This window comes from Dendrobates tinctorius, unplaced genomic scaffold (genome assembly GCF_039654945.1).
Source record: "Dendrobates tinctorius isolate UK_male_01 unplaced genomic scaffold, ASM3965494v1 ptg000111l, whole genome shotgun sequence".
In the NCBI taxonomy this organism is placed as follows: domain Eukaryota; kingdom Metazoa; phylum Chordata; class Amphibia; order Anura; family Dendrobatidae; genus Dendrobates; species Dendrobates tinctorius.
The window spans coordinates 35,179,805-35,201,813 of record NW_027361779.1 but is presented as its reverse complement, the minus strand read 5'-3'; the positions used below and the strand labels follow the sequence as shown (position 1 = coordinate 35,201,813).

Genomic DNA, 22,009 nt, shown 5'->3' with positions numbered 1-22,009 from the left:
TCCTGGGACAAAGCCCCGAAGCTAGACGTGGCGGTCGCAAAGGCCTCAAGGAAATTTGCACTCCCCTTTGAGGATATGGGTACTCTAAAGGACCCTTTAGATAAAAAAAAAAGCTGATACCTTCCTCAAGGGCACTTTGGAATCAGCAGGAGGAAATCGTAGGCCAGCAATAGCGGCAACTTGTACCTCCAGAGCCCTCATGGTATGGGTGGACCGACTAGAGAGGCAGCTAAGGGAAGGTACACCCAGAGAGAAAATCCTGGAATCCATGCCAGTCATAAGAGGAGCAGCGGCCTTCTTAGCCGACTCATCAGCTGACTCAGTAAGGTTGTCATCCAAAGCGGCAGCCCGTAGAACGCTGTGGCTTAAATGCTAGCCAGGAGACTTACAAACTAAGATGAAGCTATGCGCCATCCCTTGTGAAGGGAAATTCCTATTCGGGGAAACGCTGGATGACATCCTCCATAAGGCAGGGGATAGAAAGAAGGGATTCCCAAATCTAGGCCCTATGGGCTTTAAAAGGTCCTTTCGAAACAAAAAGTTTTTTCAGAGGAGACCCCCGAGAGAACAAAAATGGGACGACAGAAGAAGGGACAAGGGGGTTCTTCTTCGGTAACTCGTCCCGAGACAAAAAACCCTCCAACTGACTGTTTGCCCAGGGTGGGAGGGAGACTAAGCTTTTTTCTCCCAGCCTGGAGGAGAATATCGAACAACCCCTGGTTATTAAATCTGATAGGGTCAGGGCTGAGGATAGACTTCCGCTCTCTCCCACCTCAAAAATATGTGGTGACCCCACTAAGATCATCAATAAAGGAACAAGAAGCCCTCGAAAAAGAGGTCCTAAGCCTATTGAACAAAAGAGTCCTCCAGGAGGTTCCCCCGCGGTAGAGAGGCAGAGGGTTCTACTCGCCTCTCTTTTTAGTAACCAAACCTGACGGTACCGTCTGGACAATAATAAATCTAAAGAGGCTGAATGATTACGTCAAAAACGAAAAATTCAAAATGGAGTCGATCAAGTGAACCATCAAAATTCTCTCTCCACATTGCTTCATGGTAGTATTAGACCTCAGCGATGCCTACTATCACGTTCCATCCACAAAGACTCCCGAGTATACCTCAGACTTACGGTCTCCATAGGAGGCGAAATAAGGGAGTTTCAGTACAGGGCCCTGCCATTTGGGATTTCGGTAGCCCCGCGTATCTTCACGATACTAGTGGCAGAGATGATGGCTCACTTAGAACAAGATGTTTTAATAGTCCCATATCTGGACGACTTTTTAATAGCGAGCGACTCGGCCCAAAGATGCAGGGAACAGAGGGACAAGAGTGATGGACACTCTAAAAAACCTCGGCTGGCTCCTAAACCTGAAAAAAATCAAGGCTGGAGCCCAGAAAAGTCCAGGATTTCCTAGGCCTTACTCTCGACTCAAACACCCAGGAGTGTTACCTGCCAGACCACAAAAAGGAGAGGATCACTCAGAAGGTAGCAAGATCTACACAGAACCCTTCCATGACGCTAAGGAAGGCAATGTCACTATTAGGGTCCCTCTCCGCTTGCCTGCCGGTGGTCCAGTGGGCACAGCTACATACGAGAGATCTCCAATGGGATGTTTTAGCCAACCAGTCAGCTTTAAGAGGTCACTTGGAAGGTTATGTCACACTAGACTCCAAAACTATTCGTTCCCTAGCTTGGTGGGGAAACAGAAACAACCTGTCCAAAGGGATTCCCTGGGTGATAAAAGTCACACACATAATCACCACGGATGCCAGTCCCAAGGGATGGGAGCACATATGAGCAACAGGGTGGCTCAGGGGGAATGGGGAGGTCAGGAACTAGAAGCCACCTCAAACCAAAAGGAACTGTTGGCAGTAGGCTACGCCCTAACACACTTTCTACCGATATTAAAGGGACATCATGTCCGCATATTTTCGGACAATCGAGTGATGGTGGCCTACATAAATCATCAGGGGGGAACCAGGTCCCGAACACTAATGAACACATCCTCCGAAATATTCACGCTAGCCGAGAAAAACCTACTATCCCTATCTGCACTACACATACGGGGAGCAGAAAACCAGACAGCAGACTTTCTAAGTCGCACCCAGCTACATCAAGGGGAGTGGGTTCTAAAACAGTCCATTTTTCGGAAAATCGTAAAAATGTGGAGAACCGGATATGGATCTGTTTGCCGACCACAAAAACAAAAAAGTGGAAGCATTTTGTTCCATAGACCCCAGGGGGAATCCCCGGACCCTGGATGCGTTTATGCTTCCATGGATGCAGGGCCTAATGTATGCCTTTCCACCGCCCATTCTCCTTCCGGCAGTCATAAGGAAAGTCAGAGAAGACAGGGCACGAATGATACTAATAGCCTCGTTTTGGCCAAAAAGAACTTGGTTTTCCTGGCTGAGGATTCTGTCAATAACCGACCCCTGGGTTCTACCAGATCTCCCCGACCTTCTGTCCCAAGGTCCCGTGCTACCCCCTCGGGCAGTGAACCTCCATTTAACAGCATGGAATTTGAATGGGCACTGCTGAGGGGGTTCTCAGAAAACCTGGTTTCCACGCTACAAAAGAGTAGGAAACCGATCACAACCAGAGCCTATGGTAGAACTTGGAGGAAATTTCTATCCTGCTCCGGGGTAAGGGTTCAGGATGGAGTACAAATTGACAAAATTCTCGAATTTCTGCAAAAAGGGTTAGAGCAGGGGCTGGCAACTAATACATTGAAGGTACACATAGCGGCTCTAGGTGCCCTTTATAACCAGGATGTGGCAGGCAACCCTTGGGTGGCACGGTTTATGAGGGCTGCAGCCAGGTCTAGACCAATAACCACCCAGAAAATACCATCATGGGATCTAAACCTAGTGTTGTCTGCACTAACAAGGCCCCCATTCGAGCCCATCCGGTCAGCACCCCTAAAAACCCTATCATTAAAGACTATACTTTTAGTAGCCCTAATATCCGCTCGCAGAGTGAGCGATATTCAAGCTTTGCCAGCAATACCCCCGTTCAATAAAATCCTAGACGATAGTCATATTAAAACCTGACCCAGCATACCTACCTAAGGTGTCAACACACTTCCAAAGGTCCCAAGAAGTAGTCCTTCCTTCCTTCTGCCCAAACCCTAGGAATAGGGGTGAGGAGAAATTTCATACCCTGGATGTAAAGAGGTGCCTAGTTCAGTACTTAGAGGCCACCAAGGGATGTAGGAAGGATGGGTCTGTCTTTGTGTGTTTCCAGGGACCTCGGAAGGGACTCAAGGCATCCAAGAGTACCCTAGCAAGGTGGATACGGGATGCAATTGCCCTGGCATATTCATCCAGTGGGAATACCATCCCGGAGGGTTTAAAAGCTCACTCTACAAGGGCAATGGCGACCTCATGGGCAGAAAGATCAGAGGTATCAATAGAGCAGATCTGTAAAGCGGCCACCTGGTCAACACCTTCTACCTTTTTCAGGCACTATCGCTTAGATCTAGCCTCAACGTCTGACCTGACCTTTGGGAGAAGGGTCCTTCAGGCGGTGGTCCCTCCCTAAGCTACCATTCTCTGAAATTCTCTCCGTGGTGCTGTCATGGGTGAGAGAGAATAGCTTAGTTACTCACCGATAACGGTGTTTCTCGGAACCCATGACAGCACCCGCTTATCCCCCCCCCCTTCACGTGTGCGGTGAGCATGAGTTAATGTGTGCAAAGTGTTTTTGTTAGACACGGTGCTTCTCCATAATATGCAGTATTATAATGTTATGTATATACTTTTGTTGTTAACTGACCGGGACACCCTCTGATGCTCTGTAACCAACTGGGGGCGGAGGAGAGGTGCTGCCTTTTTATCTGTAGGTTCCTGTCCTTGATGGGCGGACCCCCTTTCTCCGTGGTGCTGTCATGGGTTCCGAGAAACACCGTTATCGGTGAGTAACTAAGCTATTCCGCATCCAAGGTGATCAAGGCTGGAGTTTCTCCCCCTCTCTGCTTAGCTATGTCAACTGCCAACATAACTTTCCTGATGTTCGTCACTGCTGAGCGCCCCTTGACAAATCCCGCTTGGGGGAGATCTATAATCACTGGCAATATGCCAATCTATTAGCCATCAACTTTGCCAAAACTTTCAGATCCTGGTTGATTAACGAGATAGGCCTATAACTAGTTGGATCCTCTAGGTCCTTTCCTGCTTTAGGGATGAGCTTTATGTATGCTGTGTTAAGGGTAGCGATACTCGCTCTCCCCCTAAAATCTTATTAAATAACTCCTTCAATGCAGGTGAAATTTGTTCCTTTAAAATCTTGAAGAAACTGCCATTGAACCGTCTGGTTCCGGGGCTTTCGTTGAACTCATCTTTCCTATGACTTCCCCTATTTCTTCCTCCGTCACCTCACTATTCAATATCTGTAGATGCTCCTCCGTAACCTAGTCATTTTCGTTCCCCTTTACCATTCCTCTCCTTCCCCCCTCCTCATTAACCCCTCCTCTTTGTATAGATCTGCATAGAAGTCTCCCAGGATATCATTTATTTCCTTTGGATCTATTGTTTTGTTTCCTCAGCATTCCTCAGTGTCATTATATGAGTCATTGGTCGCCTTCCCCTTGCCAAGTTTGCCATTAATTTCCCTGCCTTATTCCCGTAGCGCGTCAACTCAGCCTCCTGTTGCGTTCTGTACATATTTTCTTTCCTTTCCGTCCAGTTTTCAAAGTCTCCCTTCGCCTCCATCCACTTTGCTTTTGTCACCCTTGATGGTTTTTCCAGAAAGACCGTATATGCTTCCCTAACTAACCGACTGGCTTCTTGAAATTTTACTTGCGCCTGTCGTTTTGCCTTTGTCGTGTATCCCATCACTTTCCCCCTCAGTACTGCCTTGGCCGTCTCCCGAAACAACCCTATCTCTCCTCTCTGTTCCTGATTCGTCAGTGTGTACTCCACCCATCACTCTCTCAATATCCTGTGAAAGTTTTCGTCTGTCGCCAAGAAATTGGGGAATCGCCAAATGTAGTTTTGTCCTCTCTGAGCTTTGTCAGCTACACTTGCTACCATTGGACTATGGTCTGAAATCACCATGTTTTCTATGTCAATCCCTTCCACCCTCTGCATCAAAGTCTCACTTGTCAAAAGAAGGTCAATTTGTGACCACGAATCATGTGGGTGTGAGTAGTGCGTAAACTGTCTTTCTTGTGGGTGATAACCGACCCCGCTTTTACGATCGCCATTATTAACCGTATAACGACGACCGTAAAAAAAGCTGCGATTTTGCATTAACTTTCTCTCTCCTCTGATGTGATCACGGAGAGAGAAATAGTGTCCCCGATCCTCCCCGGTACCTCCCAGTGGTCCTTGGGCCCTCCTGCCTCCTCCGGTGGGCGCCACCATCTTCTTCTTGGAAGAAAATGGCGGACGCATACGCAGTGCGCCCGCCGAATCTGCCGGCTGTCAGATTCCATTCATTCGTTGAATGTACATTTTAATCACTATGATGAACTATCACAGTGATCAAAATAAAAAAAAATAGTAAATACCCCCCCTTATCACCCCCTTAGTTAGGGAAATATAATGAAATATATTTATTTTCATTTTTCGGTTAAGGTTAGAATTAGGGTTAGGAATAGGGTTGGAGTTAGGGTTAGGGTTGGAATTAGGGTTAGGGTTGGAATTAGGGTTGGTGTCATGAATAGGGGGTTATGGCCTTTGGCCGCACATGGCTATCACATGTGCAGGGGTGGCTTATCTAAGTTATCCCACGACTGCCACAATGTGATGAAAAACAGCAAGCTAGTCTTGACCTATCAATTTACCGCAAGGGGGCTTATTTTAGTTATCTCACTGCTGCCAACACTGTGTTACAAACTGCCGAGATTTTTGTATATCCCATTTTTGGTTCCGCTTTGGAACTTGCAGCTCTCCGGCACCCCATTTACCCTCAGGTCAGTCAGGGAACTGCACCTAGGATAATTAGTCGCCGGACAGGCTACTTGTTGTGCTCTGGCTATTAGGCCCACTGCAGCAAGGGAATTATAAAGGCTCTGGCCACAGACGGACAGTCAGCTTATAAAACCCCTTCCGTCACTGCCAGCTTGGCCTCCTAGGCCAGAACACACTTCGCTGCCACCAGCTTCGATTTCTCTATTAATATTTCCAAATTAATAGAGGGGTTATGAAGCTAACCCAAATTAGTAGCGTAATTAGCTTTAGGCACGTGAAGATTCGGCATAGAACATGGAGACGAACTAGTAATTTTATATTTTACTCCAAAGAAGGTAGGCAGTGTTTACAGAAGGTATAAAAAGATTTTACAATATGAGACAATTAAAATATGTACAAAGCAATTACAAATAAAACAGGGTTAAAGACATGTTGCTTAGATCATCTCAGGCAACCATGCTGGTGGGAGGGGCCAGACGTCACAATGCATTGAGGGTCTCGTTGCAGCAGCTCCCCAGGCAAGAATGAGGCTGGTCAGATGGAAAGTAACTTATACTTCTGGGCTTGTGACATCACTAAAGGGCTGTTTTACCTGCACCCTCTCCTAGCTCAGAGTTACAGATTTGGTTCTGAAAGCTTATAATTATCATAACTGGGCTTGAGAACCTAGCAGAATATTGGCGGAACCATCATTCATCTTATTTTGAAATTAGATTTCTAATGAGTCCAAACTCAGACTGGCTATTCACATCTGTTCAAGAGAAATCCATTCCTCTGGTTTTGTTGGTGCTGGAACCAGAAAAAACGAGGGCTACGACGCTTCTTCGACGCCCATCCCAGATGTGTCATTTTCATATTTCTATAATAAACTCACGTCGCTCTATGACCAAATGAGTAGATTCTAATTATAGGCTATGAGAAGCACATGTTGAGACAAAGAACATTCTCTCTGCTAATTAAGGCATTCCTGTGGGAGGAGGGAGGAACAGGAAGGAGTGAGTGAGCTGTAGGTTCAGGTTACAGAGCTATGGTGAACACACAGCTGCAGTTGCTGATAGGCAGGGGGCAATGAAAAGGAGCATGGGTCAAACCCTCACCACTGGTATAGCAGAGTTCAGTATATGAATAGAAGATTCTGGAACGTTCCGGAAGGTGTGATACTAGGGAAATCAAAGATCATATTCCACATTATCATGACAGTTAGGGTTGAAATTAGGGTTAAGGTTGAGATTAGGGTTAGGGGTGTGTTGGGGTTAGGGTTGGAACTAGAATTGAGGGTTTCCACTATTTAGACACATCGAGGGGTCTCCAAACACGACATGGTGCCACCATTGATTCCAGCCAATTTTGCGTTCAAAAAGTCAAATGGTGCTCCCTCCCTTCCGAGGCCAGATGTGTGCCCAAACCTTGGTTTACCCCAACATATGGGGCATCAGCATACTCAAAACAAATTGCACACCAACTTTGGGGATCTAATTTCTCCTGTTACCCTTGGGAATATAAAAAAATTGGGGGCTAAAAAATAACTTTTGTGGAAAAAAAATAGTTTTTATTTTCACGACTCTGCGTTATAAACTTCTGTGAATCACTTGGGGGATCAAAGTGCTCACCACACTTCTAGATAAGCTCCTTGGGGGTCTAGTTTCCAACATGGGGTCACTTGGGGGTTTCTACTGTTTAGGCACATCAGGGGCTCTGCAAACGCAACATGATGCCCGCAGAACATTCCATCAAAGTCTGCATTCCAAAATAGCACTCCTTCCCTTACAAGCTCTCCTATGCACCTAAATAGTGGTTCCCCCCACATATGGGGTATCAGTGAACTCAGGACAAATTGCACAACAGCTTTTGTGGTCCAATTTCTCCTGTTAGCCTTGTCAAAATAAAAGATAGTGGACTAAAAAATCATTTTTGAAGAAAAAAAATGCTCACCACACATATAGATAAGTTCCTTAATGGGTCTAGTTTCCAAAATGATGTCACTTTTGGGGCGTTTTCACTGTTTAGGCACATCAGGGGCTCTCCAAACGCGACATGGCTTCCAATCTCAATTCCAGCCAATTCTGCATTGAAAAAGTCAAACATTGCTCTTTCCCTTCTGAGCTCTGCCATGCGCCCAAACAGTGGTTTACCGCCACATCTTAGGTATGAGCGTACTCAGGACAAATTGCACAACAACTTTGGGGGTCTAATTTCTCCTGTTACCCTTGTAAAAATTAAAATTTGATGATTTTCACAGGTCTACGTTATAAACTTCTGTGAAGCACTTGGAGGTTCATAGTGCTCACCACACATCTAGATCAGTTCCTCAAGGGGTCTAGTTTCCAAAATGGGGTCACTTGTTGGGGGTTTCCACTGTTTAGGCACATCAGGGGCTCTCCAAAACGCAACATGGCGTCCGATCTCAAATCCAGCCAATTCTGCATTGAAAAAGTCAAACGGTGCTCCTTCCGTTCCAAGCCCTGTCGTGTGCCCAAAAAGTGGTTTACTCCCACATATGGGGTATCGGCGTATTCAGGAGAAATTACACAACAAATTTTGTGGTTCATTTTCTCTTTTTACTCTCTTGTGAAAATAAAAAAAATTGGTTCTGAAGTAAAATGTTTGTAAAAAAAAGTTAAACATTAATTTTTTCCTTCCACATTGTTTCAGTTCCTGTGAAGCGCGTAAGGGTTAATAAACTTTCTTGAATGTGGTTTTGCGCACTTTGAAGGGTGTAGTTTTTAGAATGGTGTCACTTTTGGGTATTTTCTGTTATATTGACCTCTCAACTTCAAATGTGATGTGGTCCCTAAAAAATGGTTTTGCAAATTTTGTTGTAAAAATGAGAAATCGCTGGTCAACTTTTAACCCTTATAACTTCCTAACAAAAATAAATTTTGGTTCCAAAATTGTGCTGATGTAAAGCAGACATGTGGGAAATGTTATTTATTAAGTATTTTTTTTATATAGCTCTGATTTAAGGGCATAAAAATTAAAAGTTTGAAAATTGCAAAATTTTAAAAATTTTCGCCATATTTCCGTCTTCTTTTCATAAATAAACGCAAGTCATATTGAAGAAATCAGAATCAGCGGAATTCGTTAAAGCGTTCCAGAGTTATAACCTCATAAAGTTACAGTGGTCAGAATTGTAAAAATTGGCCTGGTCATTAAGGCCTGGATCACACTTCCGTTTTTTAAAATCCGTCTAAATCCGTCGTTTTCCGTTAAAAAACGGATCCGCCACTTTTTTTGAGGATCCTTTTTTTGTCCCATAGACTTCCATTAGCGGCTACCACGGATCCGTCAAAAAAGCGAATCTGTTTGCATCCGTTTGCGGCAAAACGGAAACGGATCCGTTTTTTCACACTTTGACGGATGCATGCGGGTGCCAAAAAACGGATGTATGAAACAGGCCTTAGCTGCAAATTGGCTCCGTCACTAAGGGGTTAAAGAACAACCACGAGATGGATTTCATCAACCAAAGTATCATTTTAATCAGTATAACGGCGCCAACCTGACAGTGTCTGTAGGTTAGCACATTCCTGCCAACTGGCCCTCATTAAACTGCCCCCAATGTCACATTGCATCACTAAGGGTATGTGCCCATGATCAGTAAACACTGTGGATTGAATGCTGCGTACTTGTGCAGCGCCCAAACCCGCATCGTCCAGATGTTACAGCATAGTGGCTAGGATTTCAAGAAATTCCATGCCCACTATGCGTCGAGAGACGCCCGCAGCTCACCCGTGGCGTCTCTCCAGACCGCAGCATGTCAATTTTTCTTTCAGAGAGAAATTTCACCCATACAAATGTATTGGATGCGGTGAATCCGCGCATTTCAGTATACACATACGGATTCACCTGTGTTCAATAGACGACAGCGCTTTGGACACAGCGAACATTCATGCATAACGTCCCAGTATTTAGCGCAAAAATCACTTTTTATGTTTTGATTGCCCCACATAAACCTTCAGTTTCAGTTATAGGGGTAGGCAGCTCTAACATGACATTGGGGTCAGTTTAATAGCAATGAAGGATGTGACAGGTTCCCTTTAACTATTTTGCACAGAACTTTCTTAGTCTACGGTAACTCTACCTACAAACTCTCAGAAAATGTCAGATAGCACAGCGACGTACCCTTATTTTGTGACAAACCCAGCATTGTGACGTCTGACAAACTCTGAACTGCTAGATCCATTGTTTTAATGGACAGAACCTTGTAGTTACAGCTATTTCTGTAAGTTACAGTATGTGATGGATGCAGTATATTCTGTGGAGGTTACAGCTATGATGAAGCAGCGCTGCTCATTGTTGTCATTTTTATTATGAAAGTGGGTTTCATTCTATTGGCACATAGTGAGAAACATGGCATTGAAAAGATCACTCTAGTCATTTTCCTGTGTGACACAGTGAGGCATTCAGTTTTCTGATATGGGGCAATTTTTATTTTGAAGCAGTTTTTCTCAGTATGCGTTTAGTTTTGCTGTGACAGAAAAAAGAAGGTATCACTAGATTGTGATTCATGTATTAAAATAGTAGAGGCAATGAGGAATAGGCTTGGTGTCCTTAAATTTGCCATCTCTGACCAGTAGCATAAGAAATAGCCTTTGATAAATTATTAAAGCTAGATTGCAGGCAATCACAATTACATTATATACCACAGTCAGTACTTGGTTGTCCTTGGAAGTCCCAGAGAGAATGAATGATTTTCAGTGGTGCATTTCATAGTGAAACGGGACAGGAATGACCGTTATTCACTCTTCTCTTTAACTTGGCCATAGAACCCCTGGTTTGCACCCTATCAGATCCAGGTACATATAGAGGCATCTCGATTAATAAAAAAAATAATTCAAGCAGCTGTAGCACCATTGTCCCTGCATGCTGCCCCCTCCCCTGGCTGGGCTGCCGACTCACCGCCGTGGCCCCACACTCCCTACTCCTGCTATTGCTGCCCTGGTTCTGTGCACAGCTCGCAGATCCCCGTTACAGTGCTTAGCGCACGTTTGCGGTCACACCCTCTTAAAGTGACATGGCGCACCGTTATGAACGGGTAGCCGAGGAGGAAATAAAAAACAATACAAGCTAAATCTCAGAAAACCAAAGAGGTTGGTAACTATGCAGACTGCAGACCCCTGATCCTAACACGCAACTAGCAGCAGTCATGCAGCGTTCCTACGGTGGTCCTAGACGCCTTGTCACAACCGGAGAACTAGATAAGCCTAAAGCAGGAAGAGGAAAACTAACTGCCCCAGAGCAGACCCCAAAGGAGAGACAGCCCCCCTCATGTATTGACGGTGAAAAAAGATGAAAACACAAACAAAAGCAGGAAAATAGGCTGAGCAAACGATGGGGCCCGACTAACTAGAAAGGACAGGAAAGAAAAGACACTGTCTGCAGTCTGCCAAAAAACCCTACAAAATGTCCAACACAACTGATAGCAAAATTAACCGTGAAGTCACTAGACTTCTCCCACTATATCAGCACTCTGAAATATTCTGAGACAGAGCAAAAAGAGGCCAGTCTAATAAGGGACAAAAAAAAGGCAATTTGGCAAATAAGAGTGGAAATTCAGCACAGCCCAGCCGGGCTGGCTGACCACACAAAAAACTGAAAAGACCAACAAGAGCAAGTGTGAACATTAGCAAAAAGCAAACTTATCTTTAAGAAGACTGGAACAGCTGAGTCCTAGACCTGAGAAGCAGACTGAATCACCAGCACCTGGATAGGGCGTCGGCTGTCTTATATCCAGTCTGATACTCCAGAGATCCAATCATTATCTTCCTCACCAGGTGGCAGATCACTACCACTTAAACCAACCTCACTACCTCCTGTCACCACCAGAGGGAGAACAGAAGGGGAACTCTCAACTGGTGGAGCAGAAAATGAGCTCATAACAGCGCGCTGTCCTAAAATGTCCCCAGCCAATGACTGCGATACATCTATTATTTAAGGCACCTCCACCTTATGGGAGCTACCTGAGCAGCGTGGTTAGTTTGTCATTAGCGCGCTTGCTAGTTGTCATAGCCATGTTGTTTCCTGTCCCCTGCAATGTGCCATTGAATTTTTGCAATTTTAAAGTGTCTTTTAATAAAGATTTTCATATTTTTATGGAATGTGTCAGGAACACCGCACTGAACTTGCTCACTGAGCCAGTGCGCGTGTCCTGAGTAAAGCGAACATTGCTCAAAGATACCTGTGGAGCGGGCAGCAACCAAGTAGATGCGTACTTCAGAGCCGCAGGACCTGAAGCACGTGACTGCTAGGGGCGTGGCCTAAACTCCACAGAGCCAGGAGCTGCAAGAGAACTCCTAGCAGAGTAACTGCGAGACAAAGTTACCAAGGGGCATAGACAGGGAGAATAGTCAGGACGTAGCCAATGAGTCACACACAAAGATAGCTGCAAGGTACCAAAGGGGCGAGCAGAGAGTAGTCAGGTCACAGGCAATGAGTTATACACAGAGATAATAACGCAGTGCAAAATCAACAGGCAAACTCACAACGGGAAACAGAGCCGGGTCAGAACCATATAAACAAAATCTAGCAACAAACAGGCACATGGGGGTCAGCACACTAGGCCAAGGCAAAAGTATAACTGGCAGGGATTGAAGCTTCCCAGGGGTTTAAGAAGCTCTCCCAGAACCAGAAAGAGGCCACAACCATTAACCCCAGGTGTGCAGGTCAAAACCTGCACAGAGCTCCAGACATTAACCCCAGGAGTGCAGCTCAAAAACCTGCACTGGGATCATGACAGTACCCCCCTCTCAACGGGGGGCCTTTGGACCCCCAGGCTTCCCCGGGTACTTGGCATGGAAAGCCCGAACCAGGCGATCTGCATGTACCGAGGGAGCTGGGACCCATGAGCGCTCCTCTGGTCCATATGCCTTCCAGTGGACCAGGTACTGCAAAGAGCGGCGCACCCGCCGAGAGTCCACAATATGTCCGACCTCATACTCCAATTGACCCTCCACCAGCACTGGAGGAACAACAGTCTCAGAGTTCTCTTTGACAGATCCTGCGGGTTTTGACAGAGATTTATGGAACACATTAGATATTTTTAAGGAGGCGGAGAGACACAACCTATATGCCACTGGGTTGACTATCTCCATAATCTCGTACGGACCAATGAACTTTGGTCCCAACTTAGCTGATGGTACCTTTAAGTTGATGTTACGTGTGGAGAGCCAAACCTTCTCTCCCACCTGAAACATGTCTCCCGAGGCTCTCTTTTTGTCTGCAAAATATTTGTATCTCCCCTGGGCCCGAGAGCTATTGCGCCGGACTTCAGCCCAGAGGTTTTTTAACAGTTGAACGGACCCCTCTGCCCCTGGACAACCGGAATCCACCCGAGAAAACTCCGCAAAATGCGGATTAAAGCCATAGTTAATCAGGAATGGGGACATGTTGGTGGACTGACTCACCCGGTTGTTAAAAGCGAATTCAGCCAACGGTAACGCATCACACCAATCCTCCTGTCTGGCGGAGGTCAGACACCTGAGAATTTATTCCAGGGAATGATTGGTGCGTTCTGTCTGACCATTACTCTCCGGGTGATATGCCGACGAGAAGGAGATTGAGATGCCCAATTTCATACAGAACGCCATCCAAAATTTGGCCGCAAACTGCACACCTCTGTCAGACACAACATTCAGGGGTACCCCATGCAATCGGACCACATGCTGCACAAACAACCTTGACAATGTTTCTGCTGAAGGTAATGCTGCCAAGGGAATGAAATGGGCCTGTTTAGAAAACCTATCCACCACCACCCAGATCACGGTATTGCCCCTGGAAGGTGGAAGGCCGGTAATAAAATCCATGGAAAGATGAGTCCATGGCCTATCAGGAACCGGTAAAGGTATGAGTTCCCCAGCCGGTCAGTTATGCGAGCTTTTGGAACGGGCACACATGCCACAAGCAGAAACAAATTCCTTGACATCGGACCTTAATGAAGGCCACCAAAAACCCCTGGCTACTGTCTCTCTAGTGGCCGTGATACCTGGATGAGCACTCAGCCTAGAATCATGAAACTCCTGCAGAAGTCTAGGCCGCAATGAATCTGGAACAAACAGTTTATCCCCTGGCCTGGTTGCCAGAGCTAGGGCCTGAGCCCTTAGGATTTCTTGTTCCAACTCACTTGAGACCCCTGCCACTACCACCCCTGGGGGAAGAATGGAGGACGGTGGCTCAGGGGGAGACACTGGATCAAAACTTCTGGACAGGGCATCCGCTTTGACATTTTTGGATCCCGGTCAAAAAGTAATGGAGAACTTAAATCTTGAAAAAAAAGTGACCAACGGGCTTGTCTAGGCATAAGCCTCTTAGCAGATTCAAGGTATGCCAAATTTTTGTGATCCGTGACAACCGTGATAGGGTGAGCCGCCCCTTCCAAAAAGTGCCTCCTTTCCTCAAACGCCAGCTTGACCGCAAGAAGTTCTCTTGCCTACATCATAGTTTTTCTCAGCTGAAGAGAACTTCTTGGAGAAGAAGGCACAGGGTTTGAGATTGGTAAGGGTGGCCGGACCCTGGGACAGCACACCCCCCACCCCCACTTCAGAAGCATCCACCTCCACAATGAATGGTTTGGACGGGTCAGGTTGTACCAACATCGGGGCAGACATGAAACATTTCTTAATTGCTGAGAAGGATTCCTTAGCGAGTACAGACCAATTTTTTACATCAGCTTCCTTCTGGGTAAGATCCGTGAGTGGTTTAACCACTTGTGAGAAACCTTTAATGAATCTCCGGTAATAGTTCGCAAATCCTAAGAAGCGCTGGAGCCCCTTGAGATCTCGAGGCTGAACCCAGTCAGCGATCGCCAGCACCTTCTTAGGATCCATATGAAACCCCTCACAGGACACAATCAACCCCAAAAAAGACAGCTCCTGTACAAAAAACGAACATTTTTCCAATTTAGCGAACAATTGGTTCTCCCTGAGTCTCTGGAGAACTGTCTTTAGATGTTGAAAGTGAGATTGACTGTCCAGGGAATACACCAAAATATCATCCAAATAAATAATAACAAAACGGCCTATCGGATCAGAAAACACAAAATTGATGAAATTTTGGAAAATAGCGGGTGCATTAGTTAACCCAAATGGCATTACCAGGTTCTCAAAGAGTCCTTCTGATGTGAGGAATGCCGTTTTCCACTCGTCCCCTTCCCGAACCCTTATCAGATTGTAGGCCCCCCGCAGATCTAACTTGGAGAAACATTGGGCCCCAGCTAACTGGTTACATAAGTCTGGAATGAGGGGAAGCGGGTAAGAGTTCCTAACCGTTATCTTGTTCAGTTCCCGAAAGTCGAGGCACGGCCGCAAACCACCATCTTTTTTCTTCACAAAGAAGAACCCTGCTGCCACAGGTGACACAGAAGGCCTGATATGCCCTTTGCGGAGGCTCTCAGCTATGTACTCCTTCATGGCTTGGCGCTCAGGCCCAGACAAATTGAACAATCGAGCCTTAGGTAACTTGGCTCCGGGTACTAAATCAATGGCACAATCATAGGGTCTATGTGGTGGCAGCGCCTCAGCCTCACTTTCTGAAAAAACGTCTTCGAAATCCTTCAGGTACTCAGAAATACCTTCCAGATCAACAGACGACACAGACACGGATTTAACAGCGTTAACAAGATGTCCCAGGTTACCACATTTATTATTGCATCCCCATTGAGTGATTTCCCCTGTAACCCAATCAATGGTAGAATTATGGCGTTGAAGCCAAGGCATCCCCAGTACCAGTCCTGCAGGCAAGTTATCTAGCACAAGACAACTTAGTTTCTCCACATGAGTGGAACCCACTTTTAGAGAAAAAAGTTCAGACCTGCAACAGATACTGTCTTGGGTAAGAGGAGACGAGTCAATTGCCACAAGTTTAACAGGATCGTGAAGCCTGACTGTCCCTATCTTATTAAGAGTCATAACCTTGGTATCAATCAGGTTCACAGCAGAACCGCAGTCAATAAAAGCTGTAGTCTGAACAGGACCATAACCAAGTTCCAGTTCCACCTGCAGCACCATTTTTGCACATGAGGAAAATTGTACCTGAAGTTCTAGGTAGCCTCCTTGACTACTACCCAGACCTAGTCGTTTCCCGCCATCTTGGAGGATGACGGGACAGGAGGGGCTGTCCTTCTTCCAATGTCCAGATTTCCCACCATAATAGCACAACTGCTTTTCTCGGCGGCATCTTCTTTCCTTTCCCTCACAGGTGACAGCGCTCACCTCCATAGCCATAGGAAGAGTCCGGGTCTCATCTCCACTGAAGAATAATGGCGTTTCCCGTTGCATAATGCCTCTAGCCCGCAGCCTGCGATCCATGCAAACCGCTTGGATCATGGCATCCTCCAGGGAGTCAGGCGGAGGATGAAGTGCCAAAGCATCCTTCAGACGTTCACACAGGCCTCTGTGGAACAGCCCCCGAAGGGCGGCATCACTCCAGGAAATCTCCGCTGCCCAACGTCTGAATTCAGTACAGAACCATTCGGCCGAGTGCTCCCCCTGACAGACACTCATCACTTTGTCCTCAGCCAACCGCACTCTATCAGGCTCATCATAAATAAGCCCTAAGGCTTCAAAAAATGCATCCACAGACATTCTGGGGCAGAAGAGGAAAGCGAAAATGCCCAGGCTTGTGGGGACCCCCTAAGCAGGGACATCATCACCCCCACCCTCTGTTTCTCATCCCCAGAGGAGTGGGGTCTCAAAGAGAAAAAGAGCGTACAGCCCTCCTTAAATGCCCTGAAATCATCCTTGTTACCAGAAAATGTATCTGGCAATGTAACAGGGGATTCACGTGGGGTTAAAATGACATCTCTATTCCCCACCTGCTGGAAGCCTGCAGAAAGCACCCCCTGAACTGAGTCCTCCACCCGCCGTTGGGACTGGGCCAGAGCTTGGTGTTCCAAACTAAGCTTCTGCAGTGACTGAGTCAAGCATTTCACCTGCTCAGATAAAGCACACATTGGGTCCATGCTGCAGAAGTGAGGAGAGAAAAAAAAATTGTAGGCCAGTTATAATGTCAGGAACACCGCACTGAACTTGCTCACTGAGCCAGTGCGCGTGTCCTGAGTAAAGCGAACAGTGCTCAAAGATAACTGTGGAGCGGGCAGCAACCGAGTAGATGCGTACTTCAGAGCCGCAGGACTGGAAGCACGTGACTGCTAGGGGCGTGGCCTAAACTTCACAGAGCCAGGAGCTGCAAGAGAACTCCTAGCAGAGTAACTGCGAGACAAAGTTACCAAGGGGCATAGACAGAGAGGATAGTCAGGACTTAGCCAATGAGTCACACACAAAGATAGCTGCAAGGTACCAAAGGGGCGAGCAGAGAGTAGTCAGGTCACAGGCAATGAGTTATACACAGAGATAATAACGCAGTACAAAATCAACAGGCAAACTCACAACGGGAAACAGAGCCGGGTCAGAACCATATAAACAAGCTATAGCAACAAACAGGCACACGGGGGTCAGCACACTAGGCCAAAGGCAAAAGTATAACTGGCAGGGATTGAAGCTTCCCAAGGGTTTAAGAAGCTCTCCCAGAACCAGAAAGAGGCCACAACCAGGTGTGCAGGTCAAAACCTGCACAGAGCTCCAGACATTAACCCCAGGTGTGCAGCTCAAAAAACCTGCACTGGGATCATGACAGAATGTTGCCAGAACCTGAAATTTTTTATACTTGTCTCATTGCTATTGCACCATCGAGTATAACTTATCTAGGTTTCAAAAGTGCGCAAACACCTTTATCACTATACACCCTAAACTATCCCTCTCATATAAACAAAATTATTGACCAGCTAAAATAATGGCATGACCTACCGCGGTCTTTCATAGGGAGGACCCACCTTGCCAAAATAATTTTCCCAGCATTAGAAATTACAATCTAGCTTGTCTTACCCGCTGTATAATAAAAGACACACCTACTCAGATTTTATTCTGGAGTCTGATTTTGTGTATCCCTTTAATCTAGCAGCACTCTTTCAATCTCACCTTGCCTGCTTACCTCCCATGTTCAAACGCTCAATAATATTTAGAGAATTTATCTCTACTAGGAAAGTGGTGAGGAAAAGGTTTTATCTTTCTTTTAGAACCTCAAAATATCTTCTCGTTCAACTTCGAGTTCCTGCAGAGTATGGAGAATAAACTATATTTAATGTGGTAGTAGGTAGGCATTAATCTTCCACCTTTTTCCACCCAACCGAACCTAAGTCACTATCATGTGAGAAATGTCTAGAAAAATGTAAGCTTCATCCCTCTCGTTATTTACAATATGATAAAATCAGACTATCCATCATGTCTAACCTAAATGAACTCACTTTTAAATCAAAACAAAATGAGCTAGATACCATTCCTTTATCACCAATTTACACCGCTTTCAGCACTTAGTGGGGAAAATAAGTATTTGATACACTGCCGATTTTGTACGTTTTTCCATCTACAAAGATTAACGGGGTCTATCTTTTTTTTTTTATCGTAAGTACACTTCAATCGTGAGATACAGAATTCTAAAAAAAAAATGTAGAAAATCACATTGTATAATTTTTACATAATTCATTTGCATTTTATTGCATGAAATAAGTATTTGATACAATAGAAAAATAGAACTTAATATTTGGTACAAAAAACTTTTTTTTTTGCTATTACAGAGGTCAGATGTTTCTTGTAATTCTTGACCAAGTTTGCACACACTGCAGCAGGGATTTTGGCCACTCATCCATTCAGATCTTATCCAGATTGTTCAGGTTTCGGGGCTGTCACTGGGCAACATTGATTTTCAGCTCCCTCCAAAGATTTTCTATTTGGTTTGGGTCTGCAGACTGGCTAGGTCACTCCAGAACCTTGAAATGCTTACGGAGCCACTCCTTAGTTGCCCTTGCTGGGGGTTTCGGGTCATTGTCATGCTGGAATTCCCACCCACGACCCATCTTCTATCCTCTTAATGAGGGAAGGAGGTTGCTGGCTAAAAACTTGATACATGACCCCTTCCATCCTCCCTTCAATATGGTGCAGTTGTCCCACCCCTTTGCAGAAAAGCACCCCAAAGTATGATGTTTCCCCCACCATGCTTCATGGTTGTGACACTGTTCTTGGGGTTGTACTCATCTTCCATCTTCCTTCAAACACAGCCAGTCAAGTTGATACCAAAAAGTTCTATTTTGGTTTCATCTGATCACGTGTCAGGATTCGAAAGCAGCAACTCTTGTACACCCTCTTGTACACCAGGCGGTAGCTCTTCCCTCTGAGATATTCAGCTCGCTGGACAGTTCCTTGCTAAACAAAATACTAGTACCTCTGTGGTTTCTGATTGACGCCATACTGAGTTCCTGATTGATCCACCCCGAGTTCCTGATTGGCTCAACCTTGTGATCTCCTGATTGAACACCCTGCTTAAACCTGGCACTGCTCTTCCTTCCTTGCAAGATTATTGAGCTTCCCAGCCTTTAGTCTATCTTTTTCCCCACATGCTGCTTATCCTAAAGATCCTACTGCTGCTCCATGTACTGACCTTTGACTATATCCTGACTACGTTATCTGCTTATCCTCTCAACTATACTGCTGCTCCGTGTACCGCCCTCTATATCGTGACTATTGTATGATGTTAATGCCAAATTTAACTGGACAAAGAACACATCGGTGTACACCACCAATAAATCGTGGAATATAGGAAAGGGATGAAGAAAGGGAAAAGGATATGTAATAAAATATAACCTTTATTCATAGTTAAGTAAAATAAATTAAGAAGGTAGACATACATCCATATAGGGTGTATATTGGACCACAAATATTATGTAATTATATTGTGATCCACTATTACCCAATGGATCGCATTGCAGGATGTTTAATGGTTAGAGAGTTAATGATAATAATCCCTGACTATTGTCCCTTATAGAATTAGAAGTCAGGGATGAGCGAAGCAGTTACCTTTTATTACTGGTGTTAAGATTTTTGGTCTATGATGTAGATGGCTATACAGCACTTGGATACCCACAGTTCCATATGAATATCTGAAAGCAGATGCCAGAGATTCATTTTTCTACCTGAACTGGGTGCGATCACTCTTATTTATCCCTTGTTGATCTACCACTGATACATGACAGCCTGTCGGGTCCTTTCACTATACAGTGGGTGCAGAAAGTATTCAGACCCCTTTAAATTTTTCACTCTTTGTTTCATTGCAGCCATTTGGTAAATTCAAAAAAGTTCATTTTTTTCTCATTAATGTACACTCTGCACCCCATCTTGACTGGAAAAAAAAAACAAATGTAGAAATTTTTGCAAATTTATTAGAAAAGAATAACTGAAATATCACATGGTCATAAATATTCAGACCCTTTGCTCAGTATTGAATAGAAGCACCCTTTTGAGGTAGTACAGCCATGACTCTTCTTGGGAATGATGCAACAAGTTCTTCACACCTGGATTTGGGTATCCTCTGCCATTCTTGATTGCAGATCCTCCCAGTTCCGTCAAGTTGGATGGTGAACGTTGGTGGACAGCCATTTTCCGGTCTCTCCAGAGATGCTCAATTGGGTTTAGGTCAGGGCTCTGGCTGGGACAGTCAAGAATGGTCACAGAGTTGTTCCAAAGGCACGCCTTTGTTATTTTAGCTCTCTGCGTATGGTCATTTTCTTGTTGGAAGGTGAACCTTCGGCCAAGTCTGAGGTCCTGAGCACTCTGGAACAGGTTTTCATCCAGGATATCTCTTTACATCATGCTTCCTTCAATGGCAACCAGTCTTCCTGTCCCTGCAGCTGAAAAACACCTCCATAGCACTGCCACCACCTTGTTTCACTGTTGGGATTGTATTGGACAGGTGATGAGCAGTGCCTGGTTTTCTCCACAAATACCTCTTAGAATTATGACCAAAAATGTCTATCTTCGTCTCATTAGACCAGAGAATCTTATTTCCCATAGTCTGGGAGTCCTTCATGTGTGTTTTAGCAAACTCTACGTGGGCTTTCATAAAGGCCCGATTGGTGGAAGGCTGCAGTGATAGTTGACTTTGTGGAACTTTCTCCCAACTCCCTACTGCATCTCTGGAGCTCAGCCAAAGTGATCTTGGGGTTCTTCATTACCTCTCTCACCAAGACTCTTCTCCCACGATTGCTCAGTTTGGCTGAATTTACCAAAATGGCTGCAATGAAACAAAGAGTGAAAAATTTAAAGGGGTCTGAATACTTTCTGTACCCACTGTTTGTCAGTTGTAGCCAATTACAGTGAATTGGTGCTTTATTTGACCTGTAAGCAGAAGGGCAGGTCTTTTAGAGTTTCTGATTATATGATTTGTTGTATAAATACAAAACAGCAGCCGACAGCACTTCAAAGATAGGGATGCACGTTCAGAGTCCAATTAACCCAATTGGAAAATACATACCAAAAATAAAAGAGAACAGCATTCAGTCCAGGTGAAAAAAATTAAAGTCGATCTTTATTTTGACATATTTCAACGTTTCGTCCATTTAAGGTCTTTTTCAAGCGTGCTTGAAAAAGACCTTAATGGTCGAAATGTTGCAATATGGCAAAATAAAGATCAACTTTTAATTGTTTTCACCTGGACTGGACGCTGTTCCCTTTTATTTTTTTATATGATTTGTTATGTCTATGTATTTTAATGATTTATTAAGTGCTAAGATTTACTATCCCCATTTTTTTATTTTAACAGGAGAAAATATGGGTAATAAGAAGTGGTTGTCCCAGTAGTGGACCTTTAATTATATATTTTGATAGGTCAGACTTTTAAGAATGTGGTTGTAACAAATATGTTTATTTTTTTACATCTCTTTGTTTTGAATAGGGGATTACATATGCAAATTGCCTCTTCAGAGAGAGAAAGAGGGCTAGAACTCTAGTGCCACCATTCAAAACACTGTGTCTGCAAATTCAGATTCTGGTTTGGCTTTTGTCCTAAAACAAGTGGCAAAACTCATATACATTTAGCTGTATTATTGCTTTTGTCAAGTCTCTATATGATTAGCTTACTTTAGGATATTAGGAGTATTTAAATAGCCAAGGTGTGTTTACCTCTGGTGCTTGTATTACTTTCACTGTGCACTGATTATTATTTATTTTTTTGCTGCTGGCTACGTTCCCCATCCATTTGGAGGCCCCATCTTGCCCTC

The 22,009-nt window shown here is 44.9% G+C and overlaps 1 protein-coding gene across 4 annotated transcripts in view; it reads left to right on the top strand.

The window, feature by feature from the left end:
* The window catches only part of CYB5R4 (cytochrome b5 reductase 4), a 415,380-nt gene that overhangs the window by 161,388 nt on the left and 231,983 nt on the right, over positions 1 to 22,009 (top strand). The gene's annotated exons all lie outside the window — the stretch shown is intronic.